This window comes from Leopardus geoffroyi, chromosome X, assembly GCF_018350155.1.
Source record: "Leopardus geoffroyi isolate Oge1 chromosome X, O.geoffroyi_Oge1_pat1.0, whole genome shotgun sequence".
NCBI classification, from domain to species: Eukaryota; Metazoa; Chordata; class Mammalia; order Carnivora; family Felidae; genus Leopardus; species Leopardus geoffroyi.
In genome coordinates, this window is record NC_059343.1 from 30,142,572 (window position 1) to 30,163,777 (window position 21,206).

The 21,206-nt window shown below is 37.5% G+C and overlaps 1 pseudogene; it reads left to right on the forward strand.

Moving 5' to 3' along the window:
* The first annotated feature begins 19,418 nt into the window (after positions 1–19,418).
* LOC123594337 lies at positions 19,419–20,228 on the forward strand (annotated as a pseudogene).
* Positions 20,229–21,206: the final 978 nt, after the last annotated feature.

A 21,206-nucleotide genomic window follows, 5' to 3' on the forward strand; every position in this document is an offset into this window, starting at 1 on the left:
TACATTCAGAATTCTATACCCATTGAAAATCTCCTTCAAAAAAGAGAGTGATAGAAGAAAACATAAGAAAAATATTTGTGACCCTGGGTTAGGCAAAGATTTCTAAGATATAACACCAAAAGCAAAACAGAGAAAACTGATAAACTGAACTTTATCAAAATTAAGAGTGTCTGCTTTTTTTTCCTTTTCTTTGATTGAGAACAACACTTTATTAGTCACGTGCACTCACAGGCTAGAAGAGGAGGATTCCATATCCCATACAGGGCCGCACAGAGGTTGCACGTGGAAACAGAAACAAGAGGCTCTGGGAGACAGGCTTTGTAGTATCAAAAGGGTGGACTGCCCCTTGGTTGCCGTTGGTTTGTTTGAATAATTCTGCTAGTTGGCGGTGAACTGAAACTTGTTACTGAAATAAATGGGAACTGGACTTGATCCATCTGATGGGGGTGCTATTTGACTAGGGAATCTTTTAGGAGAACTTACAGGCTGTTTGAGGCTCTCCCACTTGCACCTTATGTCAAGGTAGTGCATAATGTTGGAACGAGTTCATAATTATCAACTTCAAAATTCTTTTAACTGCACATACTTTCTCTCTCTTTATGTCTCCCTTTTTATATATGTTAATTTAAATATTTATAAGAAGAAGTGGCGCTGAAGGAAGAGCATTGAAATGGTTTCAATTAGCAATTTAAGTGAAACTCTAGGTTAGGTATCTTCAGAAGAAAAGATGAGGTGTGTGTGGGTGTGCGTGCACGCACGTGTGTGTATGGTTGTTCTTATGTCTGTTCTTTAAAAGACACTGTTAAGACAATGAAATGGCAAACTAAAGGCTAGGAAAAATATATTCAAATCACTTATTTGAGAAAGAACTTATGTCTAGAATATATTAATCAAAATGAAGAATATGGAAAAAAGTTTTAGAAGACACTTCACCAAAGAAGATATACAGATGGCAAATTAGTACATGAAAAGATGCTCAATAATATTAGTCATTAGCAAAATCCAATTTAAAATCATGATGAGATATCAATACTCATCTATTAGAATGGCAAAAAAAATTCTGATAAGTACTAGCAATGATGTGAAACAGCTGGAAACATCACTAGTGCGAATGCTAAATGGTATAGCCATTTTGGAAAATAATGGTTTCTCATACAGTTAAATGTACAAGCCAGGTATTTATACAACTGAAATGAAAATATATGTTCACACAAAAATCTGTTCACATATGTTTATCATGGCATTATGCATGCATAGTCACCAAAATTTGAAACAACACAAATGTTGCTCAATTGTGGAACGGATAAACAAATTGTGATATATCCACATGATGAAATGCTACTCAGCATAAAAAAATGAATTATTGATATATGCAATGACTTGGATATATCGCAAATGCATTATGCTATATGAAAGAAGCTAGCCTTAAATGGCTATATAGAGCATGATTTCATTTATATGATCTTCTGGAAAAGGCAAAACTATAGGGACAGAAATCAGTGGTTGCTTGTGACTGGTAGTAGGAGGATGGGATGATTTTAAAGGGTCACATGGGAGTATGTTTAGGGTGATGGCAGTGTTCTATATTTTGATTAAAGAGATATTTGATTTTATGAGTTTGTCAAAGCTAGAAGAACTGTACATGGAAAAAAGATTAATTTTACTGTATGTAATTTGTACCTTTAAAAATGAAAAATAATAGGGTATAATGGCCATTTTGAGATAAATAAAATCTTGAGGAAATTGTTGCCAGCAGACCTAACCTCTGAAAGATGATAAAGGTAGTTCTTCAGGCTAAATAGAAATGATATTAGAAGAAAACTCAGGGGCGCCTGGGTGGCGCAGTCAGTTAAGCGTCCGACTTCAGCCAGGTCACGATCTCGCGGTCCGTGAGTTTGAGCCCCGTGAGTTCGAGCCCCGCGTCAGGCTCTGGGCTGATGGCTCAGAGCCTGGAGCCTGTTTCCGATTCTGTGTCTCCCTCTCTCTCTGCCCCTCCCCCATTCATGCTCTGTCTCTCTCTGTCCCAAAAATAAATAAACATTGAAAAAAAAATTTAAAAAAAAAAAAAAAGAAGAAAACTCAAATCTACAATGAAAAAAAAAAAAAAAGAAAAGTAACAGAAATGGTAAATATGTGGGTGAACATAAAGGCTATCTTTTTTCTTTTAGTTTCCATATTTCTTTAAAAAACTGATATTTAAAGCATACATAATATTTTATTTGGGGATTTTTAACATGCAGGAGTTAACTGTATAACAAAATAGCACAAAGCATAGGAGGGAAAATAGAATTATACTCTTTTATTTTTAATGTTTATTTATTTTTGAGAGAGACAGAGACAGGATGCGAGTGGGTTAGGGGCAGAGAGAGAGAGGGAGACACAGAATCCGAAGCAGGCTCCAGTCTCTGAGCTGTCAGCACAGAGCCTGACGCGGGGCTCAAACTCACGAGCTGTGAGATCATGACCTGAGCTGAAGTCGGACGCTCAACTGACTGAGCCACCCAGGAGCCCCTAGAATTATACTCTTTTAAATGTTTTGAGGGGCGCCTGGGTGGCGCAGTCGGTTAAGCGTCCGACTTCAGCCAGGTCACGATCTCGCGGTCCGTGAGTTCGAGCCCCGCATCAGGCTCTGGGCTGATAGCTCAGAGCCTGGAGCCTGTTTCCGATTCTGTGTCTCCCTCTCTCTCTGCCCCTCCCCCATTCATGCTCTGTCTCTCTCTGTCCCAAAAATAAATAAACGTTGGAAAAAATAAATAAATAAATAAATGTTTTGAATTTTACACAAAATGGTATAATAGTAATTTTAAGTATACTGTGATAAATTGGGATAAATATTATAATCTCAAGAAAAAGTAATAAAAGTAGGATAAATATATCAATCAAAATCCAATAGAGGATATAAAATAAAAGACTAAAATACTCAAATAACACACAAAAAAAGCAGTCAATGAGGACAAAGAAAAAACAATGTATGGGACACACAGAAAAGAATTAGCTTAGAAGGTAGATTTAAATTTAACCATATAAAAAACTGTTAGTTCATTAGGAAGACATCACAATCCTAAAAGTGAATGGACCAAATAACAGAACTATAAAGTAGATGGAAGTAAAAACTGACAGAACTAAAGTAAAAACCATGAAAGGCCACATAGTGGCCCCTCTCAGTAATCGATAAATCAAGTAGACAAAAGATCTTAGGACTGTAGACTGAACAACACTATCAACCAACTCAACCTTACCTTTATAGATCACCTCAACAATTAGTGAACACACTTTTTATGTGCACATAGAATTTCTGTCAAGAAAGACCATATACTGGGCAGTAAATATGTACCAATAAATTTGCAAAGGCTAAATACTCACATGGGACACCAGGGTGGCTCAGTCAATTAAGTGCCCGACTTCAACTCAGGTCACGACTTAGTAGCTTGTGAGTTCAAGCCCTGCGTTGGGCTCTGTGCTGACAGCTCAGAGCCTGGAGCCTGCCTCAGATTCTGTCTTCCATTCTCTGCCCCTCCCCCACTCACACTCTGTCTCTCTCTCTCTCTCTCTCAAAAATAAATAAACATAAAATTTAAAAAAAATAGAAAAGTTTAAACACTCACAGAGTATGTTCTTTGAGCATAACAGAATTAAATTAGAAATCAATAATAGTGGGGCACCTGGATGGCTCAGTCAGTTAAGCATCGGACTTCAGCTCAGGTCATGATCTCACAGTTCGTGGGATCGAGCCCCCTGTTGGGCTGTGTGCTGACAGCTCAGAGACTGGAGCCTGCTTCAGATCCTGTGTCTCCCCCTCTCTCTCTGTCCTTCCCATGCTCATGCTCTGTCTCTCTCTGTCTGTCAATAATAAATAAACGTTAAAAAATATTTTTAAAAAAAATCAATAATAGCAAGATACTTAGAAGATGCCCCAAACTTTGGAAGTTAACCAACACTTTGAAATAATCCATAGGTAAAAGAATACATCACAATGGAAATTAGAAAATACATCAAACTGAGTTCAAATGAAAACAAGATGCCTAAGTTTGTGGGATATTGCTAAAGCAACACTTAGAGGGAAATTTTTACCTTCTCATGCTTATTTTAGAAATAAGATTTAAAATCAGTGATGGAACATATGGGAAAAGGGTAAAAAAAGAAATTAAAAAAAAAGAGAGAGGAGAACAAACCATAAGAGACTCTTAATGATAGAGAACAAACTGAGGTTTGATGGAGGGAGGTGGGGGCATGGGTTAGATGGGTGACGAGCACTAAGAAGGGCACTTGTGATGAGCACTGGGTTTTGTGTGTAAGTGATGAATCACTGAATTCTACTCCTGAAACTAGTATTGCACTGTATGTTAACTAGCATTCAAATAAAAATTTAAAAATTAATAAAATCAGTGACTCAATTTCTATTTTAAAGGCCTTAGACTACCTAATTTCAAGGCTTTCTATGATGATGCTACAGTTATTGAGATATTGTGGTATTATAAATAGATGTACAAATACCTCAAAGGAACAGGACACATCACCCAGAAAAAGACTCCCACTTATACACTCAATTGATTTTCAAGAAAGAGCTCAATGCAGTTCAAAGGAGAAAGGAAAATATCTTCAACAAGTTGGGTATAATATGCATACGGGAAAAAAATTAACCTTGACTCCTTCCTTACATGGTACACAGAAATTAATTTGAGATAGATTAATAAATGTAGAAGTTAAAACTATAAAAGTTTTAAAAAGAAGAATGCAGAATATCTTTGCAAACATGGAGTCAGCAAATATTTCTTAGAGCAGCCAAACAAAAAAAAATATTCAACTTAAAATGATAAACTGGACTTTGAAATTATTTTTTTTCAATAATTGTCTTTATGAAAATAAAAATGCAGGCCACAGAGAGGTCGAAAATATTAACAACACACATATCTAAGTACTTGTGTCCAGAATATATAAAGTTCTCTCAAAAATAACTAAGAAAAAATGGACAAAATACTTGAACAAATACTACATGAAAGACAATATGTGAATAGCCTATAAGTACATGTAAAGATTCTCAGTGTCATTAGGCATGATGGAAATGAAATTAAAACCAAAGTGGTAAAACCACTTTGGAAAACTGGCTGGCAATTTCTTAAAAAATTATATACACATACCCCTTATGATCCAGTGATTCCAGTCCTTGGTCTTTACTTAAACAAAATTTAAAAATTTGGCCACATAAAGGCTTATATGAGAATGTTTATAGTAGTCATATTCATAATAAATAAAAACTGGAAAAAAAACCCAAAGCCTATTAACAAGATAGTAAACTGGTATGTTCATGTAATGAACTGATATTTAGCAATAAAAAATAATGCACCTATACAATCAAATGCCATTGAATTGTGCACTTGTGATAATGTTTATTTCATTGTCTATAAATTTAATTCAGTAATTTAAATATTTACAAGTTAATTCTTTGAGGAAAGATAATTTAAGCTGAATAATACAAGGGGAAATTGGCTCAGCATATAGTTGTTTTTCTTTTCTGATCCAGTTTGTTTGACTTACTAATGTTTTATGATATGTATTTGTGTAACCTCAGTGGAAACAACCTTCTGTTCTGTGGCTCTATTCTTAAAAGTTATTCAAGGTCACCAAAGCACATTTATTGATTCCGCAGTCAACATTAGCTTTTAACTAAAATCTATATAAACCATATAACTCCTATTATTCCTGTGAATCAAAGTTATTGGGTTTTGGGGGGAGAAAGATTAATTTTTCTTATTCAGGCATATTGGAGAACACACCAGGCAGATTATTGAATAAATGCTCCCTAAAATACCTTGTAATCTACAGTGTTGGATAAAAATTAAAGAAAAATCCTGAACTACATTAATGGTTTGGGTAAAATGAATCCAACTTTTAAATTACTTGAAGTAGAATTATCCCACTTCCCTGTTTGTGTGGCTCTTTCTGGAGGAAATACCAACTATTCAGAACTATTTGCAGCACTTAGATGCAGCAGACCAAAGGACTGTTGACACAAATAATATGACTAGGCATGACATCAGTAATTCACCATGGCAGGTTGCTGAAAATTTAAAGGGGATACCCTTTTTTGTCCTGATTAGAATGCCATCATCTGTTCTAGCTAATCTCAACAAGGAAAAGTATGGGGAAACTCAGATATCTGCAGCTTTCAGAAATTGGTTTATGTGTTGCCAGGCTAACTGAATTATTTATCAATGACTCAGCACATCTCTGATGTGAAGGCATATCACACGAATTTGAAAGAAGTTTTTATTTATTTCTGCAGCCAGGAAACAAACCCAATTAAAATTAACAATTTGGAAAGATTTTTGTTTCTGAAAGTTATGAATAATTTCTTCAGTATAAAAATTCAGTCTCTGCATTTTGTGAACCACTTTCTACTTGGACTCTAATGCATTTTCAGTATTCACCTTTTCACATGTTAAATGGCATGAATGGCTATTAAATGCCCATGTGTCATAAATAAAATCTCCAGAGATATTAGAATAGAAAATAAAGCAGAGTGGAAAATAGCTGAAGCCACACTTTCTCTTTCCTAACAGAACCTCAGTTTTGTTTAGGTATGTACTTCACTTACTGCTCCAGAGGGAGTTCCTATTTGCCAAAGGAATAAGGGCATAGAATTGCTCTTGGTTATTCTTGATCCACAAAGGTCATATGACCTAGTCATGTGACTAATCAGAATAAATTTTATTCCATGTTTTGAAGAGAAGTTGCTCTGTTTGTTTTACTAAACAAGAAAATAAGTACACACAGTTGCTGTTGGCATTCTCTTGGAAAGAAGTTGCTGTTAAGGAAAGCAAAGAGATGGATATTCTATTATATCATGGAATCACTGCTGTTTCTATACTTGACCCTGCACTATCTCTAGTCTTCTTGGTATGCAAGAAAATATATTTCCTTACTGTTTAGGAAAGTTTAACTTAATATCTCTTATCAAAAATATTCTTCTAAACAACATGGAAGTATGTCATTCTTTCCAGTTTGGCCTTGATTCATAGTAAAATATTTTGTTGCTGGACTGAGTTTTAGGCTAGAATAGGATACTCAAAGTTAATGGTTCTTGTCTACATTGTAAACAACAGAAAATAAGTGCCCACATTTTGGTTTGTATAGTGTAATCCAATTCACAAAGCGTTTACCAAACCATCTCAAGGAATGTCAGAATTTAGCATTGTTTCTAGCTGAGACTCCCGAATCCTCTAAATTTTGGAACACCTCAGGACTGAAAAAAAACCCTCAAGTATTAAAATGTCAAAGCACATACACACACACACACACACACACACACACACACACACAAAATACACAGAGGCAAAGAATTATGAACTGAACCAAAGATAATTGGACTAAAGTACAGTAATTTTAGAATATTGAGATTCAAGAAGTAATTTCTATTATTTCTACTCTCTGACTATTGGATGATCATAGATGGTGGTGGCCTTATTGAAGTTTTCTGTACTGTTAGGGAATTGTGATTTAATTTCATTGCACAGCATGAGATACTGATGAAAAACAGAATGGAGATTATTTCTCTTAAGTGTGAGAAATAGGAAAAATATGACCTGTAATTAAACTATCATCAATACAGAGATAATTTTACAAAGTGAAATTCACCTTCACAAATTAGGAAAATGATAATCATTGATAAATAATTGAAGATTCAGACTACGGTGAGATGATCAGAAGAAAGGAAGATAGAAAAGAAACAAAGTCCTAAAGAAAAAAAAAAGCACAATATTTCTTATCTGTGTAACAGAATATCAAGATTACTATTGAATCCATAAGAAGGGTTCCATTACGACACAGTGACGTAAGAGGCTTCCGGAATTCACCTCCTCTAATGAATACATAGAATCTACAGCTACACACAGAGTAAATCTCTCTAAAAGAAACCCAGAAACTGGCTGAGCAACTCCTACATATTGGGTGAAAAAGAAAATACCCACATCACAGGGTGAGCGATTTTCTTCACTTCTTTTGTCACATCTATATCCCTTTCACATCCAGATTCTTGAAATACTCCCTAAGGGGTCTTTTGCTCTCTTCTGCCTTCCAGTTCTTCCATTTCCACTATTTTACGTTGTTTTATTTTAACACTCTCCTAACACAGTAATTATTCTATTCTCTCATCCTTTCTGCATTTAAGAGTTTAGTTTGGTTTGGTTTTGCCTTCACCCATTACCTTCTCTCCAAACAAGAAATGACCTACTACTTTCCTGCAGGCCAAGTCTATCTTAAGACTTTGTCCACATAATACTTTAAGATGAACAGAATGTAATACTACTAAGCAATTCAAAGCAACAAACTATCAATAAATGTAATAGCATGGATGAATCTCAAAAACATATTGAGCAAAAAGAGCCAAACCTAAATTGGTTGTGTCATTCCACTTACATTAAGTTCTAGAAAAGGCCAATTTAAGTTATGGTGATAGAATTCAAACCTGTTGGGGCTCCTGGGTGGCTAGGTCGGTTTTGTGTCCAACTCTTGGTCTTAGCTCAGGCCATGATCCCAGGGTCGTTGGATCAAGCCCCGTGCGTAGCCTGCTTAAGATTCTTTCTCTCTCTCCCTCTGCCCCTCTCCCCTTCTTGCATTCTCTCTCTCTCTCTAAAATAAAAATTTAAAAATTAAAAAAAAAAAAATCAAAACTGTTGTCACCTTCCTGGCAGGCAGTTGCCTGGAACTGAGAATAAGGGAATTGCTTTTGAGTAATGAAAGTATTCTACAAATTATTTAGGGTAAAGGTAACATAAGTATATATACATTTATCAAAACTTATTAAATTATATTTTTAAAGTGTCTATAATTAATTTTCGTGTAAATTATATCTAAACATTTGGAAGAATGACAGCCTTAAGTTAAAAAACTAACAGGGGCGCCTGGGTGGCTCAGTCGGTTGAGCATTCAACTTCAGCTCAGGTGATGATCTCGCAGTTTGTGAGTTTGAGCCCCATGTTGGGCTGTCAGCCTGTCACCGCAAAACCCACTTCAGATCCTCTGTCTCTCTCTCTCTCTGCCCCTCCCTGTCTCTCAAAAAATAAATAAAACATTTAAAAAAAACTAACAGAAGTTGGGTCAACTGGCTGTCTCAGGAAAGCATGTGACTCTTGGTTGCAGCGTTGTGAGCTCAAGCCCCACAATGGGTGTGGACCTTCCTTAAAAAAAAAAAAAAAAGACTTGGGGCACCTGGGTAACTCAGTCAGTTAAGCATCTGACTCTTGATTTCAGCTCAGGTCTTGAGCTCAGGATCGTAAGTTCAAGACCTACGTTGGGCTCAGTGCTACACATGAAAACTACTTTAAAAAAAAAAGAACCATTAAAAAAATGTTTTAAGAGCTTTATCAAACAATTGCAGAGTGAAGACCTTATTGAATTCTGATTCAAGGTACCAAAATGAAAAGAATAAAATGTGAAAAAAAAACTAACAAAAGTTTTTATAAATTGATGTTTAAGCAATTTTTTGAAATGGCTGCCAACATTTTCAACTTAGAAATCTGTGTTTCTGTCTTTTTATAGATATCAGGAAGACCAGGGGGCACCTGGGTGGCTCAGTAGGTTTAGTGTCCGACTTCAGCTCAGGTCACGATCTTGCAGCTTATGAGTTCAAGCCCTGCATCACTGACAGCCCAGAGCCTGGAGCCTATTTCCAATTCTGTTTCTTCCTCTTTCTCTGCCCTTCTCCTGCTTGTTCTCTGTCTCTCTCTCTGCAAAATATATAAACATTAAAATTAAAAAAAAAAGAAAATGGGAAGACCTGGAAACATTGAATCCACATTTTCAAATAAGCCTAGCCTTTGGGCTTAGGACCCAGTAAACTTTTACAACTTCAGTTGCACAGAGACCCCATCACTCTCCAATGTGTCTTGCATACAACCAGTTTCATCCATTTATGTTTTCTCTGCAGGCACATAGGTACTTGAGTTCATGACCGTGGTCATATCCTTTCCATCCATTTAGTGCTTTTTGTTTGTTTGGTCCTTTGGTCCAAATTCTAGTTCTTACTCTTGATGTGATTATTTTCATTGTATTTGGGCAAACTGGGAGTATCCTAAGATTACACATACATATCAATGGCATAATCACAATCTCACTGAAATGTCAAACCTAAAAATTTACCTGATACAAAAGGCAGTGGACCTAAGTAGAGACAGGTCATTACCATTCACCCAGAGACCCTGGAACTAAGCACCTTTTATAAACATACAAAGATGTAATGAAATAAAAATACAGAATGCCTACAAATAATGCAGGCACTACTTTATGAATGATTAACCTTTCCTGTTTTTTTTTCCTCAGTTTAAATTTATTAAGATATCAAATCCTAAAATATGTATCATTGAAATCTCTGAGTATATCTTATTCCACAGTGGTATTTTTTCCCAAAAAGCTTGTAATTAAACACAGAGCAGGTAAATAATTTTATTAATGATAATTCCTGCTAGTTTTTTTTATTTCAAGTTTTTTAACGTTTATTTATTTATGTTGAGAGAGAGAGAGAGAAGGAAGGAGAAAAGGGGCAGACAGAGAGGGAGAGAGAATATCCCAAGCAGGCACCATGCTGTCAGTGCAGCATGAACTCATGAACTATGAGATCATGACCTGAGCCAAAATCAAGAGTCAGATGTTTAACCAACCGAGCCACCCAAGTGCCCCTATTTCAAGTTTACATTTAAATTCTAGTTTATTAACATATATGGTAAAATTTATTTCAGGCATAGTTTAGTGATTCATCATTTAATTATAATACCTAGCGCTCATCACAATAAATGCCCTCCTTAATACCCATCATCCAAGTACCATTCCCTGCCCACTTCCCTCCATCAACCTCAGTTTGTTCTCCATAGTTAAGAGTCTTTTATGGTTTGCATCCCTCTCTCTTTTTTTTCACCTTCCCATATGCTCATCTGTTTTGTTTCTTAAATTCCACATAAGAGCTAAATCATATGGTATTTGTCTTTCTCTGACTTATTTTGCTTAGCGTAATACACTCTAGCTCCATCCACATTATTGCAAATGACAAGATTTCATTATTTTTGACAGCTGAGTAATATTCCATTACTTCTTTACCCATTCATCAGTCAATGGACATTTGGGCTCTTTACATAATTTGGCTATTGTTGATAGTGCTGCTGTAAACATCAAGGTTCACATGCCCCTTTAAATCAGTATTTTTGTATCCTTTGAGTAAATACCTAGTAGTAAAACTTCTGGGTTGTAGGATAGTTCTATTTTTAACCTTTCAAAGAACCTCCACACTGTTTCCCAGAGTGGCTGCACCGGTTTGCATTCCCACCAACAGTGTAAGAGGGTTCCCCTTTTTCCACATCCTCGCCAACACGTGTTGTTCCTTGTGTTAATTTTAGCCTTTCTGACAGGTGTGAGGTGGTATCTCATTATGGTTTTGATTTGTATTTCCTTGATGATGAATGATGTTGAGCACATTTTCATGTGTTTATTAGCCATCCAAATGTCTTTGGAAAAAAGTCTGTTCATGTCTTTTGCCCATTTCTTAACTGGATTTTTATTTTTTGGGTGTTGAGTTTGATAAATTCTTTATATCTTTTGGAAACTGACCTTTTGTCTGATACATTATTTGCAAATACCTTCTCCCATTCCATTGGTTGCCTTTTAGTGTTGTTGATTGTTTCCTTTGCTGTGCAGAAGCTTTTTATCTTGATGAAGTCCCAGTAGTTCATGTTTGCTTTGTTCCCTTGCCTCAGGAGACATGTCTAGTAAGAAGTTGCTGTGGCTCAGGTCAAAGAGGTTGATGCCTACGTTCTCCTCTAGGATTTTTTTTTATTATTTTAATGTTTATTTATTTTTGAGAGAGAGAGAGACAGAGCGTGAGTGGGGGAGGGGCAGAGAGAGAGGGAGACACAGAGTCCAAAGCAGGCACCAGGCTCCGAGCTGTCAGCACACAGCCTGACACAGGGCTCAAACTCAGAAACCACGAGATCATGACATGAGCCTAAGTTGGGCGCTTAACCAACTGAGCCACCCAGGCATCCCTCCTCCAGGATTTTGATGGTTTCCGGTCTCACATTGATCCATTTTTAGTTTATTTTGGTGTATAATGTAAGAAAGTGGTCCAGTTTCATTTTTCTGCATGTTGCTCCAGTTTTCTCAGCACCATTTGTTCGAGATTGTCTTTTTTCCATTGGATATTCTTTTATGCTTTGTCAAATAATAGTTGACCATATAGTTGTGCATCCATTTCTGGGTTTTCCATTCTGTTCCATTGATCTATGTGTCTGTTTTCGTTCCAGTGCCATACTGTCTTGATAATTGCCACTTTGTAATATCACTTGAAGTCTGGAATTGTGATGCTTCCAGCTTTGCTTTTCTTTTTCAAGATAGCTTTGGCTATTCGGGATCTTTTGTGGTTCCATACAAAACTTAGGATTGTTTGTTCTAGCTCTCTGAAAAATGATGGTGATATTTTGATAGGGATTGCATTAAGTGTGTAGATTGCTTTGGGCAGTATAGACATTTTAACAATGTTTGTTCTTCCAATCCATGATTATGAAATGGTTTTCCATTTCTTTGTGTCCTCTTCAATTTCTTTCATAAGTGTTCTATGGTTTTCAGAGTAAAGATCTTTTTACCTCTTATTCCTAGGTATCTTACTGTTTTGGGTGCAGTTGTAAATGCGATCGATTTCTTGATTTCTCTGTCTTTCTGCTGTTTCATTATTGGTGTATAGAAATGCAACCAATTTCTGTACATGGATTTTATATCCTGTAACTTTGCTGAATTTATATTTCAGTTCTAGTAATTGTTTGGTGTAGTCTTTCAGGTTTTCTACATAGAGTATTGTGTCATCTGTGAATAGTGAAAGCTTTACTTCTTCTTTGCTGATTTGGCTTCCTTTTATTTCTTTTTGTTGTCTGATGGCCGAGGCTAGGACTTCCAGTATTATGTTAACAACAATGGTTAGAATGGACATCCCTATCTTGTTCCTGACAATAGAGGTAAAGCTCTCAGTGTTTCCCTGTTGAGTAGGATATTAGCTGTGGATCTTTAAAAATGGCCTTTATGATGTTGAGGTGTGTTCCTCCTTATCCCTACTTTGTTGAGGGTTTTTATCAAGAATGGATGCTGATGTGCTGGGTGGCTCACTTGGTTAAGTGTCTACTCCTGATTTTGGCTCAGGTCATGATCTCACAGTTCGTGGGTTCAAACCCCAAACTGGGAACATACTGGCAGTGCAGAGCCTGCTTGGGAATATCTCTCCCCATTCTCTCTGCCCTCCCCCCAAATAAAGCAATAAATTGAAATACATGGATGCTGTATTTTGTCAAATGCTTTTTCTGCATCTATTCACAGGATCATATGGTTCTTATCATTTCTTTTATTAATGTGGTGTATCATGTTGATTGATTTGCAAATATTGAACCAGCCCTGCAGCCCAGGAATAAATCCCACTTGATCATGGTGAATAATTCTTCTAATGTATTGTTGGATTTGATTTGCTAGTATCTTGTTGAGACTATTGCATCCATGTTCATCATGGATATTGGCCTATAATTCTCCTGTTTAGTGGGGTCTTTGTCTGGTTTTGCAATCAAGGTAATGCTGGCCTTGTAGAAGGAGTTTGGAAGTATTCTTTCCATTTCTATTTTTTGGAACAGTTTAGGAAAAATAGGTATTAACTCTTCTTTAAACGTGGTAGAATTCCCCTGGGAAGCCATCTGGCCCTGGACAGGTGCGTGGGAAATTTGTTTGTTGGGAAATTTTTCATTACTGATTGAATTTCTTTGCTGGGTATGGGTCTGTTCAAATTTTCTGTTTATTCCTGTTTTGATTTTGGTAGTTTGTATGTTTCTAGGAATTCATCCATTTCTTGCAGATTGTCCAATTTGTTGGTATAAAATTTTCCATAATATTCTCTTATAATTCTTTGTATTTCTGTGGTGCTGGTTGTGATCTCTCCTCTTTCATTCATGGTTTTATTTATTTGGGTCCTTTCTCTTTTCTTGTGGATAAGTCTGGCTAGGGGGTTATCAATTTTATTAATTCTTTCAAAGAACCAGCTCTTTGTTTCATTGATCTGTTTTACTGGAGTTTTTGTTTGTTTATTTGTTTGTTTCCATATCATTTATTTCTGGTCTAATCTTTATTATTTCCCTTCTGCTGGCCTTAGGTTTATTTGTTATTCCTTTCCTAGATCCTTTCAGTGTAAGTTTAGGATGTGTATTTGAGACTTTTCATGCTTCTTGAGATAGGCTTGTATTTCTATACACTGCTCTCTGTCAGTGCAGAGCCCGACACAGGGCTCCATCTCACAAACCATGAAATCATGACCTGAGCTGAAACCAAGAGTCAGATCCTTAACCAAATGAGCCACCCAGGTACCCTCATAATTTTATCTTCTATATCACTGATTTGTTCCTCTGCTTCTTCCATCTTTGTTGTCATTGCATCCAGTCAGTTTCGCATCTGGGTTATAGCATTTTTTATTTTGGCCTGGCTAGTTTTTAGTTCTTTTATCTCTGCAGTACGGGGTTCTCTAGAGCCTTCTATGCTTTTCTCAGGCCCCACTAGTATCTTTATGATTGTTGTTTTGCATTATGGTTCATGCATATTACTTATATCTGTTTTGATTAGATCCCTGGCCATGACCTCTTCCTGTTCTTTCTTTTGGGGTGAATTCCTCCGTTTTGTCATTTTGTCTAGGTCACTGTCTTTTGGTGTGTTAGCATAGCCTGTTTTACTTCCTGCTCCTGAGAGTAATGGCTGTATTAAGAAGAGGTCCTATACTGTCCAGGGCCTGGTGCTTCAGGAAGTGTTTCAAAGTGTACACTCTGCTGTTGTGTTTTGGTTGCTCTTTCCCTCAGGTCAGTCCTCTGCAGTTTCTCCTTACCTACAGTGAGGAGTGTTTGGACCTTGTCCACTGTGTGGCAAGTTTTAACTAGGTATGTTTTTGTCTGTTTGTTAAAAGAGGATAAATATGATTTCCCTTAAAGCTGAAGGTTTGCAATACTGTATGATCAGTAGATTTGGTATGCGTGAGGGGTTTGTGCTAGTCTTCTGGGGGAGGGGCCTGCTGTGCTGATTCTCAGGCCAACTTGCCCTAGTAAAGATACACCTGTAGGGCGCAGGGAGGCAGGACTTGGTGTAAGTGGGTCCAGCCTCCACTTGGTGGTGCTGTGCTACTCACTGAAGGGTGTTGGTGCTGATGGGCCAGAAAATGGTGTTCCCCAGCTCTCTTGTCCATAGAGAAGGGAATTCGCATCTGCTGTTGTCCAGAAAGCTGTCACAGAAGAGTGAACAGTCTCCCCTCTTGTGTCTCTGGCTTCCATCAGATCTCTGCCTTTACCCTATGTCTGGGCTGTCTGCCTGCCAGACAGCACAGAACTCCTGTGTTTTATCTCAAGCACTCAACTGAGTTTCAAAACTCTGAATTTTAGGGACCCGGTATGGTGTGGACCCTCACTGATCCTCTGGGGAAGGGTCTTGCCATGCTGCAGCTGGTGTCATTTAGTTCCAGAAAAGCAGTTGCATGATTGCACAGGGGTTGGAGTTTACGGTAAAGCACAGCAAAAAGCTGGCACCAAGGTTTGCTGCCCTCATCAGGTGTCTCTGTTCCTATGCTAATGAATAGGACAGCACATTGGTACAGGCCAGCTCTTTTGTCCCCTGATAGGCCATGCCACCTCTCCCAAATGTGCTCCAAGAAGGGGAGCTGTCTGTCCCAACGTGACCCAGGGGATCCTCAGACCACACTGGCTGCCCCCAGGCCTCTGCCCTCCTTCCCCACAGAAGCACCACTATGCCCACCAGGCCCCGGCAGTAGCACCACTTTTAAAACTTGAGACTTTCAGTGCTACCGCTTATAAAAATTTGCAATAATCAGCTGCTCTCATTCTCCCAGTCAGTGGTTTTGGGGAAGTGTTTCTCTTGTGAAGTCTCTGTTTCTCTCTCCATCTCTCTCTCTCCTCTCTCTCTGAGATCAAGGCCCCCTCCCCTCTGCAGCACCTGGGATTCTTTTCTTCCAGGAATCATGTCTCCTCATTTCCTACCTTCTAAAAAATGGCTTCTTTTCTCCCCCTGTTTCTGCAGCTTGTTCTCTCAGCATTCAGATTGATTTCTTGGGTGTTCAGAATGATTTGGTCTTTATCATCTAGCTGTGTTCCAGGGACAAGGCAAGCCTAGGGTCCCCCTACTGCTCCACCATCTTAACTCCTCTTTGATTTCCTGCAAGGTTAAAGTTACTCTATTTTTAAGGTTACTTGAACATTTCACAAGTCACAAAAATATTTTTAAGATTCTTTAATAGAAAAGTGACTGAAATAGATTGGATCAAAATAAGCTTCACCTTTCATCAGAGACTAGGCATGAGATATTTCCATTCAGATGGAGGATTTTTTTTTTTTGGCTTATATTCACCTGATGAGTGAGATATGAAAATCAGATTGCTAGCTTAGCTAGGGAATTCTATTTTGGAAACCATATTCCTCTCATTTCTATTCAGTAGCACATGGAGTGAAAACAGAAACACTGCAATTAAGTAATCATCCAGTTTCCTCATAAGAACACAGTATGTTTCAGATGATATCAAGAAGAGATGATATGCAATCCATAGGACTTAGAAACATAACATACCAGCATAATGTTTTGAAACCCATTGTCAACAATATTTACTAGGCATGGCAAAAGAGGGTGGGTGGTAAGAAAAGCCAAAATTACTGAAAGGGTCTGGTAGCAAACACCTGTAGATTGCAATTTGAAAATAAATTTTCTTGTCATTAAAGAGAAATGAATTTTAAGTAAGCATGTCATTTGCTTAAACATTTCCATTGATTCACCCTTCTGGGTTGCTAGCCAAGAGGTTCTCATTGCACTGTGCATTGTAGCATCTACAGGGCAGAATATAATCATTTGCATTACTAAATTAGAGAGAAAATACTAATTAAATTAAGGTGAATTTCTGCTTCTCACGCTAGTAGTAAACAGAGAGACGTCTGATTTGGCCAGGTATTCTAAGCCCAAAGAGAGGTGACTAACAATGATACACTTTTCTTAGACACACTTGGAAGGTTCGGATAAATTTAAACTCTGAGTCATCTTGGGGAAATGAATTAGGGTGAGGAGGGAAAAGAGAAAGTAGGGTGACATTGCAATCAATTGTGCAATGGTGTTTACAAATGTTGGCCTGAATTTAGAGGTTTTGGGAACAGAGTTAAATTATACCAGGCCAGTGCCCTGAATGGCTCTGTGCAGTGAGGCACTTGTCAAGTTCCAGAATGATGCTTCCAAAGCATTCATGGCTTTTCCTACTGAACTAGGTCAGCGGTGTTTGGATATTAAGTTTGGTCTTCATGGATATTAAGCATCCTAAAGTAATATTTGATTTCTCTCTCCATGACATAGTCAAGGGAGTAATAAATTTGAGAATCTGAAGTATCCAGATTATTTTCTGACTTTCTGAATTTAATAGAATACAGTCAGATACATTTTTACAGCTTTATCTCTAATGCAATTAAAGGTAGTGATTTGAAACCTGCAAATAATGAGCATCTACTATACTTTGTGATTTATATTAATTATCTGATATAATCCTCACTATGTCTCTATGAGATAAAGTTTATTCCTATTATAATTCTTACTGTAAAAATGAGGAATCGGAGAGTTTAATTTATTCACAGTCAGTATGCTAGTAAGTGCATGATTGGGATGATTTAAATTCTGACCTGTCCTACTTCAGAGTATTTTAAAACATATATTGTAGCACATTGCTGCTGGGACACTGATCAGCCATTTTTTTAAATAAAAAAATTACAATAGAACAAGGCAGTGTAGAAAGTATTAGACAGGAACACAGGTAGCAACAATTTTTGAAACTTTTCTTTCAGATGTGTATGTATGTGTGCAGCATGTGTGTAATGATCTAAAATAAAAATGCATTACTTGCTGTATCACAGTAAAAAAGAAGTTTAAAAAATACTGCAGTCTACATTCTTAAATCAAAATAATCCGTGGTAATTATAATATGTAAAAAAAGAAACCCCCTAAAATAAAGTACCGTAACTGGAAGATCTGATTGGTAACTTCCTCAGCTTTACAGGCTGTGTGGACTGCTTTTCATTTTCTCTTTCACTAGATGTATAGGCAGATATCTCTCAGATGACTCTCTGGTTTCTGCAGTTCAGAGCCTGACCAACTACTGTGTGGCACTTAAATGTACACAAGATCTCATTTGATACCAAGTAACACTGAGTTAGAGCTTATACAAATATTAGAGAGAGAATGCAGAATTTAAATATCTTTCCCAAAGTCACCTAACTAGTACAAGACAGAAATAAGAATCAGTTATAGACCCTGTGATGGCCTCTTCTGTCACTTCCATTAGGTGGCATATGGCAGGTGTTCCATGTACACACATTTTTCAGGCTCAGAGCAGAAAAAAAAAAGGAGTGCTTAAGGAGTGTGTGAGTCTTTAGTGCATCACTAGTGCTGATAACATGTGATGGCTTTTCACACTAGTAATAAATATATGTCCTTCTTGATCTGACAACACCAACGAAATAAATCGGCATAATCATTTAATTTAAAATGTATTAAGCAACAATTCTGGAGCCACAAAATTACCAGTTTTTCAGAGAATGAAGAATCCTTCAATAATCTTGACCTTAGTGGGAGTGGGGGGGGGGCAATGAAATTGGATGTATTGTAAATAAGATACTAACTGACAGATAAGGAAACTTAATTCAGCAGTAATATATGATAATGAGGAGCTTTAATAGTTTATTACTCTTTATAAATATTCTCTCCATCTCAGCTATATGAAACATGATTTGTAAATGTAAGGATAATTTGATTTGGGTGTTCATTTAATTGATTGACCCAAATCCACACACAGGGAAATCAATTGTTTTGTAACTATATGTCTATTTACTAATCTAGTCAATTTGAGTACAGGCCATGTGAAAGACAATACACAGGGCATCTCTAGAAACATTGTGATGCATAGTTTAATGCTAAATATGTTATAGGCACATATGTAAAAATAATCCAAATGTATATTTATACAGAATGTATTTGTTTAACTGGCTAAAATATAATTAGATATACAAACAAGAAATAAATGTGAAAAAATATCATAGCCACCATGTTTAGGAAACTATAAGTGAGACAGGCATAAAATAATGTAATTAGCTATAACTCACAAATTCACAAGTGCTTTTGACATGGCTTTTCTAAGAGTAGTAATATAGCATTTAGCTACTACCAGCTTCGTTTCTATTTCTAGGAGCTAGTAACCAGGAGATGAAATGCTACAGGGTTATTGTTGGCAAAAGACCAGGTATTTCAGATGTCTGTACTCACTAGCAGGGCATGAGTTTTATGAGGATAAAAGAGTTGAGAAATTAGCCTCTTCTCTGAGAAAACACTAAATGGCGGATGACACTGGTGCTGCAGAAGGCCCTGGAGGGCCCTGGAAGGCCACCTGGGCTTCAGCAGAGACGTCGGCAGTGGCATCTGCGACCCAGTCCAGCTATGGTCTGGATCGAGGTTCCCCAGGGCAAGGTTCGGGACAAAGAGTGGGTCCCCATCACCAAGCTGGGCCACCTGGTCAAGGACATGAAGATCAAGTCCACTGGAGGAGATCTCTCTCTTCTCCCTGCTGATCAGGGACTCTGAGATCATTGACTTTTTCCTGGGGGCATCCCTGAAAAACAAGGCTTTGAAGATTATGCCTGTGCAAAAGCAGACCCACGCTGGCTGGTGGACCAGATTTAAGGCATTTGTTGCCATGTGAGATTACAAGGGACAGGTTGGTCTGGGTGTTAAGTGCTCCAAGAAGATAGCCATTTCCATCCATGAGGCCATCCTCCTGGCAATCATCATCCCCATCATCCCCATGCAGTGAGTCTCCTGGGGGAACAAGATCAGGGCAAGGCCCACACTGTCCCATGCAAGGTGACCAGCCGCTGTGGCTCTGTGCTGGTGTACCTCATCGCTGCCCCCAGAGGCACTGCCCAAGAAGCTACTGATGATGGCCAGAAATGACACCTGCTACACCTCAATCAGAGGCTGCATTGCCATGGGGAGTAACTTCACCAAGGCCACTTTTGATGCCATTTCCAAGACCTATAGTTATCTCACCTCCCACCTCTGGAAAGAGACTGTTCACCAAGTCTCTCAATGATGAATTCACTGACCATCTTGTAAGGTCCCTGGCTCCAGCTGTGGTCACTACATAGTTTTATATGAGAAGAATAAAGTGAATTAAAACCCGTTTTTTAAAAAGTTGGGAAATTATGACTCTATGTTATATATAAACTCATATCATAGTTGCAATAATTTATCTATCACCAAGCATCTCATAATGCAGCTGTAATGTAAGAGAAGACACCTGGATTTAGAGTCAGAAGACTACATTGAAATAAAAGAACTAAAATTTACTAGCTGAGTAACCTTGAAAATTAATTAGGCTTCAATTTCTTCCACTGAAAATTGTAGATGGTAATTCTTTTTTTACGGGAAGTTGTAATGGTAATTTGAGGTTGAATCATATAAAATTGCTGATATTTGATCATTTTTATCTACAAAAATGATAATTTCATTTGGATCAACCTAGTAGTAAGAGTTACACATTTATTGAATCTTCTGTCTTATAGGCAGTTTGCTGTTTGACATGTTATAGTAGATTATAATAACTTCATTTTTTTACCCCTCGCTCTATTCGGGCCCTTTGCAATAATCCATTTTTAGTGTCCTCCCATCACTAGTGGGCTGATCTACCCTGTCCCTTGAGTCTGGGCTCAACAACTTGACTTATTTTTGTCAATGGAATGTTAGCATGGGTGAGTGAATGCAGGGGTTTGAAGTGAACTTCAGCAGTGGGGCTTGTCCTCTCTTGCCATGTGAATATGTCCAGGATAGACCACTAGAGAATAAGACACATCTAGACAGAGTTAAGGACTTCCAGTCATTCCAGCCTAGGCCATCCTAGATCAACTGACATACAGCCCACTCCCACACCTGTTCAGGAGACCAGGCATGATTAGTATAGCCAACCTCTAGCCAACCTCCAGCTATAAACTTTCAGTTATAAACCCCAGAAGATTTATATCAGTACACCTATTATTGTGGCAATAACTAACAGATACAACTGATTCATTTTATTCACACAACAAATCTTTAGGCACTATTATCATCCTCAGTGGACAAAAGAAAAC